At 36.7% G+C, this 22,656-nt stretch overlaps 1 protein-coding gene and 1 non-coding gene across 20 annotated transcripts in view; one reads left to right on the top strand and one right to left on the bottom strand.

Annotated features, from left to right (window-relative positions):
* Positions 1–22,656, bottom strand: part of CHL1 (cell adhesion molecule L1 like) — a 209,265-nt gene that overhangs the window by 106,097 nt on the left and 80,512 nt on the right. The window lies entirely within an intron of this gene.
* LOC112439420 (U6 spliceosomal RNA) lies at positions 16,198–16,300 on the top strand. Its single transcript, XR_003027703.1, has one exon. It is a non-coding gene; the product is annotated as a U6 spliceosomal RNA (small nuclear RNA).

Below are 22,656 nucleotides of genomic sequence, written 5' to 3'. Positions count from 1 at the left end.
ACGGCATTGTTAATACTATCGTAAAAAATATTACTGCCTATTGAGATACTTGTTCTGTGTCACACAAGTTATTTAGGGGTTTAGGCACATTATCTCTGGTGTTGATTTTGTGTTCATCGTCTTATATGGTAAAAAAATTTGAAGGCAGTGACTGTTTTGCTAATCTCTGTATCCATATCACCAAGAAGGTATTTAGGAGGAATATGGTCAAGTAATAGGTCTGCCACTCATTCTCTCTTTTCACCAAGGGACCACTCCCTGGAAATAAACAAGGTAGCCCAGTCAAATCTCCTATTAAACATGAGATTTGACTCATGAATGAGAGACCCTCCTGGCAAGCAAGTTAATGGCATTTAGAGACAGTCCCTATCTATCAAATGCTCACTCTCTAGCACTGCTTATGATAAACAAACCTGAAATCTATGCATTTATGGGCATGGTCTCCTGGAAAAAGCTATGCAAGTATCTGAATATAAATGGAGATTTTAATTACCTAAATACTCCTATTGAGCAAGGAACGTAAACTGCACATGTCACCTAGAGATTTCCTGTGGGTCCAGTGCATGCTCTTATGTGGAAAGAAAGCATTTGCGAGCTACACTGAAGGTCAAAGACCTCTCTCCCTGGCTCACCCATGCCATGTGATTACCTATACCATTAAAATTATTAGTAAAACTAGATATTAGGTCAGACCTGTGATCCATGGGGTCTCTTTTTAGCAATTCGACTTATTGTATTATCTCAGGTTCCAGTAAGTGTTTTCTGAAAGAACACATTTTTTATGCCTATTTATGGACTAAAATTATAAGAGAGATCTCGTTGGATATACCCACATTCATATGTTGATATGTTGTCTCTTTCCTGAGTTATAACCACTGAAAACAGTGAAAAGACTGGTTGTATATACACTCAGGTAGAAGAAACAAGTCCACTTTGGAGGGCATTAACGTAACACAAATGATTATCAAGATGACCACCTAATATTCTCTACCCCTGTACCTTACAGCTGTACCAGACCTATGGAGTTCATTTGTATTTTGAAGCCTAATCCAGCTCTATAATCCCCAGCCCACTGAGATGGCCCAGATAACATTTCCTGCATCAGGGTAAAGAGTTCACAATATTAAAATCAGTTTGGCTTCCTGTTGTTAACCAAGGGTCTGTTTTTTCAATACTGCAGAGATGAGGCAAGAACGGAGCTCTCTTTGAAGCTAACAAAAGCTTAAGCTCAGATCATCTCCATGGGATACAAAGCAAACCCAGAGAGAAGTAGCAGCCAAATGGTATTTGAAGTGTTCTATCAGGACAAGTACTTCCGTAATACAACCATTCATTCATTATTTGATATGGCTTTGTTCTCTCTTCACGGTGTTTGAAGTATTGTATGATTTTAAAATATAATATGTTGTATACTCCATTGATTAAAAATAGCAATATTCTTTGAGAATTACTATGATATTTGTTCATATCCTATTGAAAGACATTTATAATTTGGAGATCAATGTTACTCACAAATCTCATTTTACATTAAACCTGCCAATAATGCCAAAATATTCTAATGGGCAAAAGAGAGCAACTGCAGCAATAATACCAATAATAATAGCATTTTAATTTTCTCTCCACAAATTACGCTTTTCTGACCCCTTCTCTTTCCCTGTTCTTGCATCTGTGTCCCTCTATGTTCCTTTCTCTCATGATCTCTCTACTTATCCCTTATATTTATTTTATTTTATTTATTTTCTTGAGACGAGGTCTCACTTTGTCACACAGGTTGAAGTGTAGTAGTGTGATCACAGCTCTCTGAAGCCTCCATCTCCTCGACTCAAGCAATCCTCCCACCTCAGCCTCCCGAGCAGCTGGGACTACAGGTGCGCACCACCATGCCTGGCTATCTCTCCCTTGTATTATCTCCCCATCCTCTAACTAATTCTCTGTTCTGATCCCTTTCCTTTGTACCTCTCCTATCTGTCCTCTCCTCACATACAAACTCAGGATGTCCCCACTCTTCTTTCTGTTGTTCGTTTTGCACATTCTCTCCCTCCCACTCTTCCTATCTCTCTAATCTGTCTCCCTGACTTCACTATGTAGTTTGCTGATATAATTACATGCACGTATATTCCAACAAACCTAAAGAAATATATAAACATTGGTTTAACTCTTCTCCTCTGATTCAAGTCTATATTTTCCCCCTTACAGTGTTTTATTTATATAAATATATAAAACTGGATACAATGTCTGCCTTCCACTTCTTTCCATTTTAAAAATAACTTCCCCTCATTTTTCCCAAGTGCAGGCTCATGACCTAAGCTGGGGCATCCATACCATCTACCCTTCAGGCTGCTGTGATGAGTCCAAAATGTGACCCAAGTGTGGACAGTCACAGTGATTCCTTGAGAATTTCCAAAGCCTCTTTTCCTCTGAGGTCATGAAACTATGAAAGCATGAGTTAGAAAGTGCCGACGACCGTGGTTCTAAATTCATGAAGAGGTCAGTGAAAAATAATAATGAAATGATTACAAAGGGAAGAAAAAAAAAGCATGAGAGAAAGGCGACAGGATTTATATCCTAATATCAGGTATCCCTAAGGCCAGTCCCACCTGTATTTTCACAGAATTTTGGTATATAAAATAGTAAATTCCATTTGTATTAGGTAGCTTGAGTTCAGTTTTAATTACTTGCAGCAAGTCTTAATTTCGATGAACGATATAAAAATCTGTATATGGAGGATAGGTCTTAACTGAATGATAGGCCAGAAATAATCACCAATGTAGAGGAAAGCCAAGTATCTACTAAGTGCATACGGGATATTAAAATGAAGCTTCAGCTGATGCACCAAGAGACTCAAGCAGCATATTCCAAAGAATGTGCTAAACATTGCATTCACTAAGAAGGGGACTGAACTCCTCACCACATCAAAAATATAAAACAATCAGTAGTTAGGACGGAATTACAGGAATATTTTTTTTTGAGAGAGAGAGAGTTGTACTATAGTTCCCAAATTTCCTCAGGAAGAAGGGGCGCCAAGGTTCTCTCTTCCGAATTCAAAATGAGAGAGACTTAGACTTTGCACACGATTGTTTAGATCTGTGTACACTCAATCGTCGCTTAAAACATAAGCCTGGCAACGGAGCAACCCTGCTCACTAGACAGGCTGTCCAGCATTTGTTAACTTGCATATAGTTAATAGTAACGGAAGTACAAAAGAAAAGCCACAGCCATTGCTTGACTTTATCAGTCCTCTTCCTGTGCTTAGAAAATTGTGTTTAATTGTCATTAGGATACTTCCCATTCAAATTACATATCCAAAAGCAGAGAACTGACCCTTCACTGTTTTAGAGTGGTGCTAACTTTCCTTTGCATTTTTATTTGAGAACTCTGACAGAGATGGATGACTAAGAACAGAAGAAAAAAAAAAAAGATTACTTCCAAAGAACGAAACATTTTATCATTTTGCATCCATGACCTCTTTCTTAACATCATTTCATGTTACTTTTTAATGTGCCTCTGTTTGTTGTTGCTCTGATGGTTGTATCACTTTTATTTAAGTCTTATCCATGTTAATCCTTCTCCTATTCAGTGCTTTTGGCCATTAGTCAAAGGGTAAGCAATGTTTAAGCAGCTGCTTCTTCTGTGGCTTTGGGACACTAGAAACTCTCCTAATTAAATACTATGTGCCCTCTGGCTTCTTCCTGGGCCTTTTTGGTTCTGTGACTGTTCGTGTAAAGAAAATAGTTTTGCCTTTTATCACTCTAACAGGCCCTCTGAAGAAATGTGAAATCAGCTCCTTCCCTAAATTTTGTTAGTTTTTTTGGGAGGGGGATTGGGAGGCAGATTGTGCCTTACAAACAGAAACGACCCAGTAGACTCCTGTTTATGGCTACACAAAAGAAGGAAGCAAAGAAAGAAAAGAAACAAAGGAAGAAAGGAAGAGGAGAAGGAGAAAGGGAGGGCGAAAAAACAAAGTTTAATCTCTCTACAAATTATTACCATTTTAATAAGTATAATTTCAATAATAAGTAATATAAGCTATCTTAGAACAGCATTATAGTGTCTGGCACATAGTAAACATTCAATAAATATTTGTTAAATGAATAAAAGGAATAAATTAATGGCATGTAACTATGCCAATTAGGCATGTATTACCATGCATTCTCACTGGTGAATAGCTCAAAATCTGAATTCTGGTCGACCGCAGTTTTGAAGGTCAAGAGGTATTCTACCCTGGGATGTGATGAACCAAACTTACTAATTATGTTGACTATATTAGTTTCCACTTTTGTTATGGCCATGCCTGTACTGTTACTAATATAATAATTCTATATTTGGAAAAAAAGGAATATTTTAGAAGGGTTTAGTGCATGACTACCTTTCATAATCTAGGAACAATAGTGAATGTGGAAAAAAAGAAAATGATAAGATTTTTCTCTCAGACAACACACATTGTGAGGGATCTTGGTATAACCTGTTTGTGGTTTTACCGTTTTAAGACTCACAGTCAGTGTAATCTGAGCTTGTTTAAACATGTACAATTAAATAATATTACATGGGTAACTTGGGAAGGTCCTGATTAATTTACCTTCCTCATTAACTCAATGAACTCAGAAACAACCCCCTTGATTCTAGTACGTATGTAGGTATGTACATACCTATTTATTTTGAGACAAGAGTCTTGCTCTGTCACCCAGACTGGAGAGCAGTGGTGTAATCATGACTCACCGCATCCTCGACCTCCCAGGCTCAAGTGATTCTCCAACCTCACCCTCCTGAGTAGCTGAGACTGCAGGTGCCTGCCACCACACCCAGCTAATTTTTGAATTTTTTATAGAGACAGGGTTTCGTCATGTTGCCCAGTCTGGTCTTGAACTCCTAGGCTCAACCGATCTGCCTGCCTCGGCCTCCCAAAGTGCTGAGAATACAGGTGTGAGCCACTGCTCCCAGCCTGTAACCTTTATTTTAAAAATCTAAGGTGGATGGGTCACCTGAAGTCAGGAGTTTGAGATCAACCTGGCCAACACAGTGAAGCTGTCTCTACAAAAAAAAATTCAAAAATTAGCTGGGTATGGTGGCAACTGCCTGTAATCCCAGCTACTCAGGAGGCTGAGGCAGGAGAATTGCTTGAACCCCAGAGGCTGAGTGACAGAGCAAGACTCCATCTCAAAAAAAAAAAAAAAATCTTCTCCAGCCTTTCCACAAAATAGCATTAAGAATCACAATTTAGCACACATAAGTAAATGTATCCAATATGTCTTCAGGTTACAGTGGCTCACAATCGTCATTTGGAATCTTTGACAGAACAAAAGTGAAAGTTGCAGGAAACTGGGTAGTATCTTATCAAACATTAGAACATATGACGCTGGGTCTTTGATTTCTGAATAAATGATCCATATGTATTATTTTTGTTTATTTTATATTTGCTCCTTTTTTCTCAGAAATACAGGGGGAAAGATACAATTAGGTTTTTTTTTTAATTTTTTTTGATGGAGTGTCACTCTGTGGCCCAGGCTGGAGTGCAGTGGCTCGATCTCTCAGCCCACTGCAACCTTCACCTCCCAGGTTGAAGCGATTCTTGTGCTACAGCCTCCAGAGTAGCTGGGACTACAGGCACCTGCCATCATGCCCAGCTAATTTTTTGTATTTTTAGTAGAGACAAGTTTTCCCCATGTTGGCAAGGCTGGTCTCAAACTCCTGGCCTCAAGAGAACCATCCACCTCGGCCTCCCAAAGTGCTAGGATTATAGGCATGAGCCACTGCACTCAGCCACAAGTTTTTTTTGTAGTTTATTCCTCAGCATTCTAAATTTGAATGAATGCATAAATCATTTATTATTTAAAGGAAAGACTTGATTTTTATAAACTAACCTGAAGCACTGTGCTATATCTATGTATTTATATCCAAATAACTGTTCAATAAACATTAATTTGGTTTTTGTGTAAAAATCATGAGTTACTGGGTAAACCCATGTGTTGGCTTAATACAAATCAATAAAAAGCTTCGGTAGTTCACTTGGTGATACGGCTTGGATATCTGTCTCAACCACATCTCATGTTGAAATGTAATCCCTGATTTTGGAGGTGGTGCCTGGTAGGAGGTGTTTGGGTGATGGGGGTAGATCCCTCATGGCTGGGTGCTGTCCATGACAGATAGTGAGTTCTCTTGAGATCTGATTGTTTAAAAGTGTGTGGCGCCTCCCCCACTCTCTCCCTCTTGCTCCTGCTCTGGCCATGTGACGTGCCTGCTTCCGCTTCACCTTCCACCATGAGTAAAAGCTCCCTGTGGCTTCCCCAGAAGCTGAGCGGTGCCATGGTTGTAGACTGCAGAACCATGAGCCAACTAACCTCTTTTCTTTATAAATTACTAAGTCTCGGGTATTCCTTTATAGCAATACAAGAACAGCTCAACACACTTGTGAATAAGATAGCAATTTTTGCCCCCAATAAGATTTACCTACTGTGGTGTGGTGAATCAAACTTACTAATTATATTGGCTATATTAATTTCCACCAGTGGTCTTGTAGACACTGTTTCCAATATAATAATTTTTATTTAAAAAGAGGACTAACTGAATGACTATAAAACCTGATTCTTGCTTTCCATAAGTAAAAATATTAAAAGGAAATATGTGGGAAAGTCAAGTAAAGCTTTGTGATTAAATATGTGCAGACAGCACAGCTAGCCCCTCAGTGCCTAAACAGATTAGCCCCATTCAAGCAGTAGTTGCCCTGTTTGCAGAAACAACACAGCCTTTGGCAGTTTTGACTTAATGCATCTGTAATGAAAACAATATGTCTACCATTTAGATATTTTTATAAGATTTGAAACACAGAGTCGGCATTTCTAAGGAGTCAATTTGTGAGGAACACCTTTATGACTTCTAGAGCTTGTACAGAGCAGCAAAGAACGAGACACAAATAATAGGCGGTTTCTAACACTCTGAAACGTGCAAGAGGAATCGTTTCCACCTTTTCTTTCTCCTGGTTAGTGCTGACATCAAAATGAACATTTGAATTTCAGGGTGAGCATAAGTCTTGCCTTAGAAGGGATATTTCCAAACACACAAAGGTTATATTTATAAGCTGAGCTGCAAAAGACAATTTTCCTGCTTTGAGACTCGACAGGACCAGCCTAGTCAGCAGAATTTTAAAATCCTTCTGCAGACATATGTTAGCCAAGTTACTGGACTGGTCCAAGGCTCATTACATCTGCTGACAATCATTTTGAACAAGTATAAACCAAACACTTCTGAGTCTACCAGTGCAAATATGGGTCAGTCAGTATTTTTAAAAAATGAAAAAAAAATGACCTCTAAAAATCTCTTATTTGGAGAGTAATAGTATGTATTTAATGAGAAATAACCATGTATAGGAAAATTTATTACTTGCCTGCTTATATGAACCAAATTACTTACTTTGTAGGTTTTATATCAGTGATCCTAAAAATACTATTATTGGAAAGCCAAGTAAGGCCAGAGTGATCAGGCTTCTTTATACTGGACATCTAATTCCTTCTGAGGTTAAAAAAAAAAAAAAAAGAAAAAAAGAAAAAGAAAAGAAAAGAAGAGAAAAGAAAAAATAAAACTAAAATCAATCTGAGAAAAATTGTATAACAAAACTTACCCAATATGTTTTTTAAGTGACTACAATGATGAAAAGACCTGGGTAGAATACATTTGCAATAATAAGGAAATATAGTAATGCTAATATATATGACATCATTATGAGTTTAAGTTTTGCATCTCCAGGATAAATAAATTCAAAGGTTTTCCCCCTTATTAATAGCAAAATTAACATAGTTCCTTTTTGTTAACCAACCTCTTCCTCTTTACCTTGCATTACAAGAGATACTAGTTCACTACTCATAATGAAATACAAATATTAAACAGGCAACCCTGGTTTACAGCAAAAAAGTCCTATATTAATGTTTTGAACTATATAATATTGTTTATAAATTAATTTCAATGACTATGTTATTAAGAATAATTAAAATCCTCAAAATAGAAAATAAACAATTTTGTGGTTTTAACTTTTTTTTCTTTTTCTTTCTCTCTTTTTTTTTTGAGACAGAGTCTCATTCTATTGCCCAAGCTGGAGTGCAGTGGTACATTCTCTGCTCACCGCAACCTCTGTCTCTCAGGTTCAAGCAATTCTCCTGCCTTAGCCTCCCAAGTAGCTGGGATTACAGGTGTGTGCCACCACACCTGGCTAATTAAAATAGACAACTTTTTGTGTGTGATTACAGCTCCAATCACCTTATTGCCATCTGATGTTCTCAGCAATTCCATAAAGTTCCAAATGAGGAAAGGGGTTTATGCATTCTTTCAACAAGCATTAACTGAATGCCCACTGTACTCTAGGAACAGGGCCAGGATCAGAAGTAGAGAGTGATGAAGACATAGTTTCATCCTAAATTATGTCAGTCAGGCATGACTAATTAGAATTTGTCATTCAATTAAGCAAACAGAAATCAAGAGATGGAAGAAAATACTAAACCCAGGTCTTTCATTGGCTTCTGATGACTAAAAGGAGCTCATTTTCTCTTTTCTAACCTAGAATATAAATACTGCCTGTTCTCATTATCCACAGATTCCATATTTGCAAATACAGCTATTTGCTAATATTAATTTGTACTCCAAATTAATACTCACAATATTTGTGTGATCTTTCCCCAACATGTGCAGAGAATCACAAAATTTGAGTTACCCCCTACACATGTTGCCAGCTGAGGTTGAACAAAGTGAAACTCTGCCTTCATGTTTCAGTTCTCTTACTATAAACAAGTGGTTTTTTCATGGTCTATTTAGTTCTTCTCATTTTTATGTTTTTTGTTTATGATTCTGCTGTTTAAAATGACTTGCTGTTTAAAAATAATGCAGAAGTGCTCCCTAGTTTTCTTAAGCACAAGGAGGCTATAACATGCCTTACAGAGAAATAAACTGTGTTGAACAAGCTTCAATGAGGGGTGAGTTACGGTGCTATTGGCTATGAGTATACTGTGAGTATACTGCACTCCACCCTGGGTGATAGAGTGAGACTCCATCTCAAAAAAAAAAAAAAAAAGATACCAGTGGAGCAATGTATCTATGTGCTACCATAACAAAAATGATCATTTTTTTAGTATATTTGATGCTTGAAAGCACATGAGCATCGATATGTATTAAATAAATGTATTAATGAGCATACAATATGTATTAAATAAGATGTATTAAATCAATATGTATTAAATAAATGTATTAATGAGCATACAATATGTATTAAATAAGATATGTATTAAATCAATATGTATTAAATAAATGTATTAATGAGCATACGATATGTATTAAATAAGATATCATTAAACAGAAATACATATAAAATAAGATTATGTATTGATAGATTGACAAAAATGTGGCCAGAGTCGTGCAGGAACCAAGCTCTTATTTACCTACCAGGAGTAATTGTTCAGTATTTACTAATTCAGTGTTTGCAGAGACTTTATAGAACATAACTACCATGAATAATGAGAGATGGATAAATACATATAATTTTAGCTAGATTCTATAATTGCTCTCATATTGTGAATTATTAATGGCAAAAACCACAATTACTTTTACACCAACCTAATATTTTCAGAATAAAATCACTCATCTTAATCCACAACAAGGAATAAAGCAAATAATTTCAAGGATTAAGTAATGTGTTATCGGTAAGTTTGAGCAGAAAATTAAATATGATATCAAGTTTTTATGTCTTTAAGATAAAAACCAGTGAATCTAACTTTCCAAATGCATTTTTAATCCCCAAAATATTATATAGATGTTTGTTTCACAACTCCCTTTTAAATGAAAAACAGTTGTTACATTAAAGGAGTAAAACCAAGAAATTAAAGCAAAGTAAGTGATGCCAAGATATTATTCATTTCTCTTGAGTTCTAGGCTTCTACTTCACACACTTTCTCCTTGATCACCCTTTGCATTGTCATTTGACCTGTTTTCCAAAGGAAGAAATGTTGATTAAAAGTATCTGAAAGAAAGAAATCGGGAAAGAAAAACAAAAAAGAAGCTAACAAAACCAAAGACACGATGGAAAAAAATGATAAAGTCTTCATCTAATAACACTAAATAGATAAAAGTTGTAAATATTATCGAAAATATTTTTCAGTTGCACAATTAAGCTTGTCTCAAACTATATTTAATGATAAGCTGTCTTCACTATATAAAGATGGTGTTACTGGTCCCATTGATTTAAAAACCCTTCACAGTCAATTCCCTGTGGACACAGCCTGACACATAGAGAATGCAAAGACGGAACGCATCCCGCCCATGCCATTCGTCAGAAAAATGCTGAGATCCTTGACCAGTAGAGGTAGGGGGTTGGCAGGGGAGCAATCACATCCTCCTTCATGGCCCCCCTCCTGTGACAAACAACGTGTGTGAAACAGCAGCCCAGGGGTCATGATAGGATCCGTGGCAATGCAACAGAGCCAAAAGACAGACTCAGAGGAACAGTAGATCTGTAAACTTGACCTCATTAGTAGCAAACTGTAACCAGTTGCTAATTACCTTCTGGATATATTGTACATTAGTAGCAAACTGTAACCAGTTGCTAATTACCTTCTGGATATATTGTACATTGTATATGCATGTATGTAAATTATGCCTGTATATATGTAAATTCGACATGTGTTTGTCACCTAAAATTTGCAAAAGTTTAATATGATGACTGGAGTTAGAGAGAGGAGGTAATAGATTAACCAATACCTTCTAATGAAAATGAAGGTAAAATCTTAAAGTAGTGACCAACTTTCTGGTGAAAAATGCACTAATTGTACTTAATGTATAAACTTGGTCACCTTAAATTAGCTTTGTTTCATCCTGTATTCTGAGGAGAACATATTTCAATCAGAATCCAAGTAAAATAAGGCTAGCTAAAGAATTCCAGTGAAGGCGGGTCACAGTGGCTCATGCCTGTAATCCCAGGACTTTGGGAGGCTAAGGTGGGCAGATTGCCTGAGGTCAGGAGTTTGAGACCAGCCTGGCCAACAGGGTAAAACCCCATCTCTACTAAAAATACAAAAATCTTAGCCTGGCGTGATGGCGCACGCCTGTAGTCCCAGCTACTCGGGAGGCTGAGGCAGGAGAATCGCTTCAACCCGGGAGGCGGAGGTTGCAGTGAACTGAGATGGTGCCACTGCACTCCACCCTGGATGATAGCGTGAGACTCCATCTCAAAAAAAAAAAAAAAAAAGATACCAGTGGTGCAATGTATCTATGCGCTACCATAACAAAAATGATCATTTTTTTGGTATATTTGATGCTTGAAGGCACACACTAATAAGTAGCATGCTATCAGTAAATTAAAGCATCTTACTAAATCCAGTTAGTTCTATGTATTGTAAATATTACCTAAAGAGTTAAATATATCAAATCAAAGACTGGCATTTATTATCTGAGTAGAAGACATTTTAGGATGGATTCTAAGATTATAAAGAGGTATCTCAATCATCTTTCCCAAAGCACCTCTACTGTAAAAAATAACTACAACATCAAATGGTTTGCGTGTCTCAGCACAAATTTATATAAGAGCAGGTGAAAAGACAATCGAATGTGTAAACCTATCAGGTGGCAATTACGGTTTGCAGGAAAAGTTCTTCAACATTCAATATACATTGAGTGTCTGTACGTACCTGGCACAGAGCTATTGTCTAGAGAGAGAGTGGTGAACAAGACAGATTTCTTCACTGACCTACTAGAATTTACATTCTAATGATGGTAAATATAATATGTATTAATATATAATATATGACATTTTATATTTTTATATTATATGTTGATACATATGTGAAAAGTATAAATGAAAATGTCAGAGGCGTTTGAACCAGAGCAACTCCATCTTGAATGGGGGTTAGGTAAAATAAGGCTGAGACCTACTGGGCTGCATTCCCAGGAGGATGGCTATTCTAAGTCAGAGGATGAGATAGGAGGTCGGCACAAGGTGCAGGTCATAAAGACCTTGCTGATAAAACAGGTGGCGGTGAAGAAGCCGGCCAAATCCCACCAAAACCAAAATGGTAATGAAAGTGACCTCTGGTGGTCCTCCCTGCTCATTATATGCTAATTAGCACGTTGAAGACACTCCCACCAGTGCCAGGACAGTTTACAAATGCCATGGCAATGTCAGAAAGTTACCTTATATGGTCTAAAAAGGGAAGGAACCCTCAATTCTGGGAATTGCCTACCACTTTCCTGGAAAATCATGAATAATCCACCCCTTGGTTAGCATTAATCAATAAGTAACAATAAGTATAAGCATCTGGGTGGCTCATGCTGCTGTTCTGTCTATAGAGCAGCCATTCTTTTATTCCTTTACTTTCTTTGTTTAATTTTTTTTTTTTTTTTTGAGACAAAGTCTCACTCTGTTGCCCAGGCTGGAGTGCAATGGCGCCATCTCGGCTCACTGCAACCTCCGCCTACTACGTTCAAGTGATTCTCCTGCCTCAGCCTCCCAAGTAGCTGGGATTACAGGGGTGCGTCACCATGCCTGGCTAATTTTTGTATTTTTAGTAGAGATGGGGTTTCACCATGTTGGCCAGGCAGGTCTTGATCTCCTGACTTCAGGTGATCCACTCACTTCGGCCTCCCAAAGTGCTGGGATTACAGGCATGAGCCACCATGCCCAGCCCTACTTTCTTAATAAACTTGCTTTCACTTTACTCTATGGACTTGCCCCAAATTCTTTCTTGTGCGAGATCCAAGAACCCACTCTTGGGGCATGGATCAGGACCCCCTGCGAATAACAAAAAACATTAAGAGTTGTGATAAGTGCCTTGCAGGAGACAAACTGGGTGCTGTTATCTGGGGTAGGGTGGGCAGAGACATCTTACACAGGAGGCTATGGAGCCTATCTTGGAAGGGGATCTCTAACTTGAAATCAGAATTATGAAAATGGGGGTAATAAACTTTATGTATTATATTCATTACATATTATGTTCATTTATAATTCATTACTGTAATTATGTTCAATCTTGAAAGTGACAGGAGAAAAAAAACTGCCAGAGAGAAACAAAATGCAGAAAACTGAATAAAGTCATCACAAGTCTGGAAACACTGCTTTCTCTCTCATTGCAACCATTTTTCTTTCCTAAGCATCAAGGCAGGCACTTTTTTTTTTTCATAATTAGCAGTGACCATAGAAAGCAAAATAAAAATATTGTTGTTGTTGGTTTTAGGTCACTTCTGAGGGAAACAAACATTGCTAATCATAAAGTTATGATTTATTGAGCATTAGCTATGTAATGTGCATATTATACATAGTATTTCATTCAATCCTCACAAATATTCTAGAAGACAAGAATTACGATTTCAATTTTAAAATTGAGTAAACTGAGGTAGAGTCTATGTAGTTTGCCTGAGAGTACACAGCTGTGGAGGAGTCAGGCTTCTTCTCTGGAGCCCAGTGAGACTTGTGAGCCTGTGAATTTTAAGTACTAGGCTAGAAAGCAAAATTAGGGAAAGAATTGAAATGATTATCTTCTCTGACTTCTTTTATTCATCTGATCACATTCCCACTGACTGTACTGAATTTTGTACTCAATTACTTAATTGCAGTATAAAAATATACATTGGCTCCTCTGGTGACACTACTTTTAAATGCCATTGGCATTTTATAGAGAAAATGGTGGGAGGGACTTCATCAGATTTCATTTAAATGCCCAAGTCACCCAGCTGTCATAATGTCTTCCTCAAACAAGGTTGTGTTTTGTAATTCATCTCTTTCCTTTACAGAATTCTGTATCTCATCAAGATGTTTGACTTGCAATTCCAGTTTTGACTTGATCCAGCATCTAGCATAAAAGGTGAAAGGTGATAATGAAACTTATTCTAATTATTTCAATTATGCTTGAAAACATGCGTAAGCATGTTTAAACACACAAATATGCTTAAAACAGCTTTGTATTTCCAGTGGATAAGCCTACTTTCATAAGGCAAGCATATGCAAAATAGTTTATTTTAGACATCTGTTTATAAAGGAAATATTCATGAGAATAAAAATGCAGAATACATTATTTGATTCGTCAATGATATAATAGATTCTGCAGAATTTTGTACTTAATTGCATTATCTACTACCAATGGAATTATAAATGAATCCACGTACTCATAGCACAGCTATATATAATTATCCCAAGGTCTGATTAATGTCCTTAGATCTACTGAGGTTGGAGAAAAAAAAAAAAAAGATGAATACGCATTTACCTGCTTTCTTTTAAATGTATCAGGCCAGGATTTTCCTCTGAACAGTTTTCTCTGGTCACCACCATCTCCCCAGCAACATATAATGTCATGAAGATAGAACTAATATTTGTCTTTTTCAGTGAACAATCACTAGTTCTTATCACACAGGATATTTTAAGGTCGGCATGTCTCATTTTTGCTTTTCAATGTCTTACCAGTTTTCACGGCATTGTCATAAAACAACGCCTTTACATTGGTAGGGCTATGCTCCCTCAATAAAAAATGTCGGACATCTCACACGGTTGGGAACAGTTCCCAGTGGTTTCCACACAAACAATCCGGTGTTTTTCACAAACATGGGTAGAGAAGCAAGTTGATATGCCACCAAATGATCATCCTTTTGCACTCCTAGCATAAACCTCATGTGGATAAAAAATAAGTAAAATTAATGAATAAATTATTCACATCTTTGTTTGTTTTCCTCTTATTATTCAATTCTCACCTTAAATGTCACCTCAGAAAGTCCTTCCTTGTCCACTAATCTAATGCAGCCCCCCGTCTTTCCCTTATAACTTCCTGCCTTATTGTAAACAAAACACTTATTAGTAATATCTTTTGTTTAGTTGTTTGTTCAGTTTTATCTAGTTCCACCGAAAGTCTGTAAGCCCCATCAGGGCAGAAACTTACATTTCACGAATGTATCCCCTCTACCTGGCAAAGTACTTAGTGGATAATTGGTACATAGTAAGTGTTTGTTGAATAATAAATGGGTGGATGAATCAGTGAGGGAGAGTGTGACTATCTGGAAAATACATATGTAAATGCATTCATTCATCTGATAAATTCCCTACTATTAGTCATTGTTAACATTTATTTTAATCATACATACTATGATAAAAGAAGGAAAGGATGCTTTTATACCAGCTGTTCTCAACTGGGGTGGAGGAGAGGGATTTTTCCCCCACGGATGTTTTTATGTTATCTGAAGACATTTTTGGTTGTTACAATTGGGAGAATAATACTGGCTTATATTGAGATGCCAGGGATGATGGTGCTAAACATCCAATGTATGTACCCATGGGGTAGTTACCCACAAAATGAATGATCAAGCCCCAAATTTCAGTAATGCCAATAGTTTACACTAGAGTCTGTATTCCTTATATGAATTTAATTTAACATGTATTTATTAGACAACTATCATATGCTAACATCAAATTGAATTCCTGTGAAGAAAAAGATATGTTAGAAACAGATAGACAGACAGATAGATGAAAAGATAGTTGACTGGCTAGACTAATGAATAAAAGGATGGATGAATAGTACTTCATAGATATATGTGTACATAAATAGAAAGATTGCAGTCACAACATTCTACGAAGGACTAAAATAAACCATGTGTGATTGCTAATCTCAGGAAACTTATATTCTTGGTATTATCTAATCATGTCTCCACATAATTCATTCTATTTAATAGCAAAATGTTGGATCACAAAAAAGATACATGCAAACATTAGGGGAAGACTGCAGGCTAATTTTTGCATTGAATGCTAATGATATTCCTGAAGACAATGGCTATGAGAAAGTGATCATCAAGTTTTATTTATGTACTGCATAAAGCAAACATAATAATATCTTTTTCAAATGAAAGGTTTGTGTTTCTTTCCCATAAATGAGGATCCCTGTGTCAAGTGAGAGATGTATTCACTATGTGAATGGAATGGTTCTGCATGTGATTAGGCAGAAAACTGGAATACAAGGAAAGAATCAGAGCAGGAGCTGTTAGAAAACCACCAGATGCCCCAAAAGCAGGGCTTTTACTTGGATCCCTGGACACAAAATCAAAGTATTTTGTTTTCTTAGAAAGACCCTGCATTCTATACAGTATAGTCCAGAAAACATATAAAAAGTGGCAAAGGCAGGATTTATATGGAGAGAAATAGTAAGTTCCCCCAAGTCTTCCTCATTTCTATTGCAGTATGGAAGGATCCAGAGTGCTTGCTTTGGTGACCCATCTAAAACTTGAATGATACAGGGAAGGTTACTATGGTCCTTGGGCAAAGATGACAACGCAAATTTGTGAAGCCATTCACATTTTTCAGTGGGATGACATATTCAATGTGCTGAAGGAGAAAGACAGTCAACCAGTCACAAACAGTCAACCAAGAATTCTATATACAGCAAAACTGTTCTTTGAAAATTACAAAAATAATAATAAGACATTCTTGGATAAACGGAAACTGAGATAATTTCTTACTAGCAGTCCTGCACTGCCAAAAATGTTAAGGATCCTTCAAGCTAAAATGAAAGAACACTAGATGTTAACCTCAATCTATACAAATAAATAAAAAACACCAGTAAAGGAAAATACAAAAGAAAGTATTAAAATATTTTTGTAACTCTTTTCTTCTATCCGATTAAAAGACAACTACATAAATCAAGAATTATAATACCACGTTAATGGGCTTACACAGTATAAAAGTAATTTGTATGACAATAACAGCCAAGGAGGAAAAAAGTAACAGGTACATATTAGAGCAAAGTTTCTGTATACTATTAAATTAAGTTAATTTTTATCTGATCTAGATTATTTTAGTAAAATGCTAATTGTATTCCCCAGAACAGATACTAAGAAAATAGTTTTAAAGATACAACAAAAGAAACAAGGTAATAAAATGGCATGCCAGACAATATTTATTTAATGAAAAACAAGGCAGATATGAAGGAATAAAAAAGCAAAGACATAGAAACACCAGGCATCAGTTCTACCTTATCAGTAATTATATAAGACATAAATGAATTAAACACTAATAAAAAGTAAGGATTAGCAGAATCGTTTTTGAAATGATATGATTATGTCCTATCTAGAAGAGATAAACTGTAGATTCAAAGATATTTACAAAGTAAAAGCAAAAATATAGGAAAAAGAAATAGACTGGGCATGGTGGCTCACGCCTGTAATCCCAGCACTTTGGGAGGCCAAGGCAAGCAGATCACTTGAGGCCAGGATTTCATGACCAGCCTGGCCAACATGGTGAAACCCCATCTCTACTAAAAATACAAAAATTAGCCAGTCATGGTGGCATGTGCCTGTAATCCCAGCTACTTGGGGGGCTGAGGCATGAGAATCACTTGAACCCAGGAGGCAGAGGTTGCAGTAAGCTGAGATTGTGCCACTGCATTCCAGCCTGGGCGACAGAGTGGGACTTTGTCTCAAAAAAAAAAAAAAAAAGGTACAAATTGGAAAAATAAAACAAATCTGGGGTAGTTACATTAACATTAGACAAAATAGACTTTAAGACAGAGGTGAACCATCAACAAGAGAAGATTTCTGGGCTCTGGTAGTCCAGGAGAACCAACATGACCACAACTTTACCAATAGTAAATCATAGTGGTGAAGGCAAATAAGGAACCAGAGGATAGCACAGTACCCAAGCACTTGCATGTGAGGTCCCTTTCTATTGTACTCCTGGAGTTATGTAAATTCTCAAGTTTGTGGGCAAATTTGTGGGGAGGAGTAGTGGAAGAAGGAATAACTATGAGATACTGCACAATTACTAGGGAGATTAAATTACTTCAAGCAATTACAGGGCTTATCAACCTGAGGGCCCTTGAAATTTCCAACTGAATAATTCCTTGTTGTGGGGAGATATGCTGGGTGTTGTAGGAGAATTTAGGAGAATCACTGGTCTCTACCCTTGAGAAACCAGTAATACAAGTCATTACTACCAAAAAATGTATCTAGACATTGTCAGATGTCCCCTAGGGGAAAAAATTACCCCAGTTGGGAATTACTGGGTTAGAAAATGTGATATCATTAATTAGAAATCCTGTAGCAAACAGTTGTTGTGTGTGCGTGTGTGTGTGTGTGTGTGTGGTGCATGTGTGTGTGTGTGGTGCATATGTGTGTCTATGTGTTTTAACAAAGACACTTACTATTAGTTAACTTTTAAAACCAGAGAGGAAAGTTATTTCCACTCTATTACTCATTAAAGAAGAGTAATGATTAAACTTACTACCCACCCAACCAACCAAATTTTTCCTATTTCATCTCTACCCTTCACTGACTCCTTCTCAGAGAAAAAGGTATTTAGTTGGTGGTAGTAAAGGTGATAGTTTCTAATGGTGGAAGCTCTTGAGTCCTGCATCTTGTGACCATCTTTGAACATCTCCCTTTAAACAGTTCCAGGTTGTCTTTCTCAGGGCCTGCTTGATATAGTAAAATTACCAGAAGCAGTTCTGAATTCAGCTTTACCAGTAAGAAAATTGTTTCAGCACTTTAATTCTTGTCTAAATTATTCAGCACTTTAATTCTTATCTAAATTATTTTGTGGCTCTTCAGTTTGATGTTATTAATAAAATAATTTGCCACAGATTGTCTTTTCTAGTAAGAAGACTGATGTTCAATTTTGTTGACATATTTTGTTAGAAAATGGTATAGCTACCATCCATGACAATGCCACAGTCTCCTGAAAATCCCTTGCAAAACCCCTCATTCTTTTAGATACAAAATTTTCATCACTGTTACGTACACTAAAAAAAAAATGCCTAGACTCTACTAAGAACTTTTTAAATATGAATTTCAGTTTTAAATTTTATTTTTATCCCGACTTAGCAAAGATATTACATGACACTTCACCTGAAGATCCATGCCTCCAAAATACTTATCTTTACACACCTATATTTATTTCTTTTTATTTTCTTTTCGGATAATAGAAACCTGATTTTAGGACAACATAACCATAATCAGCAGTTAAAAAATACTCAATGTGAAAAAATGATCTACATTTTCCTACAGTGGTTTTATACACAGGATGAAAAAATAAATGCTTGTCAAGTAAAGGCATTAACACATTTTCAAGTGACTTCTCAAGTGCAATTTTATCCCTTGTCTCAGCATTTCATTTATACAGCATTTATTAATCAAGTCTAAGCAGCCTTTAAGTCCCCAATCCCTACTTCGGATTCCCTTCCAATCACTGCCCACTTCTCTCATTGTCTCTGGTACTATCTTTCCTCCCTCCATTGTTTCAGTTCAGCTTTTTGCTCTGCTCCTTCAATCATTCCAACTATACTATCCTTTGAGAATAGCAGTCATCAGTTTCCAAAACCACAGAACAAGGACTAATGTTTATACTTTCAAAGGAGATTCAGTGAATAAAAAAGACCATTTAAGAAATGCCAGGAAAAATTGATTACTCCAGAATTCAGAGCAACCAGTCCAGATTGTGGAAGAACAGCACCATTTGTTCCCCAGACTTGGTAGTGAGATAAAGGGAAAAGACTGCTAAATTTATCTTTGTTCTTTGCTGTATATGAATTTTAAAACTCACAGAATCTAAGAAGCATTTACCTTAAGAAGAAGGAAAAAGACTAGCTATAGAAAACAGCTCCCCCCTTGATTAAAATGAATATTTTAAGAAGCTTAAGGCTCTGCAAAAAGATATATAAGAAGATCCAAAAAAGAAAAGAAAAGAAAAGAAAAATGATGCAAGAAACCGGATACTTTCTCCATGGAGAAATCATTTGATCAAAAAACTTTTACTATTTCTCTGAGGTAGAAAGCCATATATAAATGTTGGACTATATTCTTTGTCTTTATCCTTAAAAATAACTGCTAAATTGCAGTTTTAAGACTTAGAGACTAAATCCCATTAATCTATTTTTCTAAGACACTGAATATTCGGCATCATTCTGAATATTGTTTTTCTGTGGGTCCCTTTTTCGTGTGTCCCCATTAGAATACTAAGATCTGAGCATGAGAAATATAGAGAGAAGAGAGAGGAAGCTCAAGGTTGCTTGAAACCATTTGAAAGGCAAGGGCAAACTCACATCTGAAACTCATGCTTCCTGGATTTTTCTTCCACAAAGTGGCTCACAATAATGTCATTTCTTGCTCTATGTCTAAGTTTGACAGAGTTCAGAAACTAAAACGTTGCTTCCTGTGTAAGATTTGCAGACTGCCATTCAGAAATTCATAAAATACCACCTTTACTGAATAGCAGCGTGTGTACTTCTACAAGGACACTGTCTATTCATTGTGTCCAGTATCCCAAGTCTACCATTATACTTCTTGAAAGGAACAGTAAATTGTTTCCAAATACAATTTATTCTCATCCTTTTTATGGATAAGCAAAAAAAAAGCAGCGCATCAAACAGGAAAACAGGTTAATTTTATGCCAGTCATGAAGCCTGGTGACAGGTGCTGCCATATGTTGCAACAAGATCTCTTGGCCATGGGTCATTGCTTTGAGAGGTACTAACGAACGCTTGCAGTAGTGTGTGACATACCACTGGTCCCCTGGGATCGCATGCAAGATCTTGTGACAGGTATGAAATTAACTCATGGCATCATGGTATTTTCCAAACATGACAGCTCCCACGTTAGTCGCCACTTAGCGCAATGGGGATTGTGGGGAAATCTGGAACAACTAGTAAATGATTTCAGTGTGATCTCCTGTGGGCCACAAGGAAAACCATCCCCAAAGAGAATGTCTGGAAAGGTTAAAATCATAAAAGGCAGTGGTCAAATACACAGACAGCAAGCAAAATAATTCTGTTTTGGATATTCTTGTAATTTTAATTTGCTTCCTGGCCTGATTTCTATAGAGCGGATGAATAAAGTATTCAGTATTATATTTTGAAGGGCTCTTTATTTCCTTCTTGAACTGGAACAAAGTTTCAGTCATGAGTTGAGGAAGTACTGGGCAACCACACTTCCTTCCAGCTCACATGCACAAGCTCACAAACACACTCCACGTTCCTGCCTAGTAAAATAAAATACAAATACCTAAATGCAAACTACATTTTATGTTTCTGTTAGATGCAGAGATGTAAAATCTGTGAAATGTGGCTGTAAAACTTCTTGTTATGGAAAAGAAAAATGTTAAAAGAGCAAAGCAAAATATTTGCATCATGTAATAAAGGAATGTGTCACTGGCTAACTTTCCTGATTTCTGAGTTGATTCTCTTTCCAATAACAATTCCAAATGTCATGCCAAAGACAGGGTAAGGGGGAAATATGGAAAAGACAAAATAAGCAAATGTAACACTTAGAAATAAAGTCACAAAAATATTTATCTTCCTTGAATTCCCAATATAAAAATGACACGTAAGTTCTGAATGCCCTCTTTTTGCATTTTTTTCCAGTATAAGGTAAGAGAAATAAATCCCAAGTACAGTGATTATAGTTTAAAATGTAAGCAATTGGTCATTCTGAAAAGGATAAAAGTAACATGGAAATGAATGTGGTAGAGAAGAGAAAGAGAAAATGAAAATATACAAGATTCAATGCTGTATTCTTCTGCCAGTTGTCAAGTTAAGGATTTTAATGTTATGTGTATTTACAGATATAGAGTATTATCCTCTGGTTTCACAGTCTGTGCACTAGTTACTCATTCCTGGCTCTTTATTTTGCTTTTTTAAATATAAACTTCCTTAAGAATGCCTTTATGGTTCCAGGATGTGGCTACTATTATATAATTCTAGCACTGAGAACATCTTAACACTTTATCAAATAATATCCTTTAGTTTTCAAGCAGATGCATAATATTTTTTTTAAAAATCTATAAGCATTTACTCTATATTTTAAATGACTTTTCAGAATGAATACTCATGTAACAAACACTACATAATACATATTGTGTATCTGGCACTATTCTAAGTATTTTATCAGTAATTCATTTAATCTTAATAATAATAATCCTATGAGGCAGGTACAATCATTATCTCCAATTTTCAGATGAGATCATTTGGGTATAGAGAAGTCATTTGAAAAGTTACCAGCTAATAAGTGGAGTACTTTAGAATGGAACCCGGATAATCTGGCCCAGAGCCCATACTCTTTTTTTTTTTTTTTTTTTTTTTTTTTAGGAGACGGAGTCTTGCTCTTTCACCCAGGCTGGAGTGCAGTGGCATGATCTTGGCTCTCTGCAACCTCCGACTTCCAGGTTCACGCTATTCTCCTGCCTCAGCCTCCTGAGTAGCTGGGACTACAGGTGCCGGCCACCACGCCCAGCTAATTTTTTGTATTTTTAGTAGAGAAGGGATTTCACCGTGTTAGCAAGGACAGTCTCGATCTCCTGACCTTGTGATCCGCCCCCCTCGGCCTCCCAAAGTGCTGGGATTACAGGTGTGAGCCACCATGCCCAGCCCCAGAGCCCATACTCTTGAACTCCATGCCATGCTGCCATTGAAGTCTTTTTGAGATCAGTGTACGACTCTTTTAATCAGGAGATTTTCCTTGGAACTGAAGTTCTTCTTGCCTCTTATTGAAACCTCATGGTCAAAGGCAATTGAGTCACTGGATTCCAATCATGCTGCAAACTATAAAACACCAGCTTTCTTCCAAACAGGCTAAACTCTGCAGTTTCCTATCTCCAACTCCCCAAAAATGTCTGAGAAGAAAGGTTATAACACTCTTAATGTTGTGACAATCCCAACCTTCAAAGCTCAA

This window comes from Pan paniscus, chromosome 2, assembly GCF_029289425.2.
Source record: "Pan paniscus chromosome 2, NHGRI_mPanPan1-v2.0_pri, whole genome shotgun sequence".
In the NCBI taxonomy this organism is placed as follows: Eukaryota; Metazoa; Chordata; class Mammalia; order Primates; family Hominidae; genus Pan; species Pan paniscus.
This window is presented reverse-complemented; position numbering and strand designations above follow the sequence as displayed.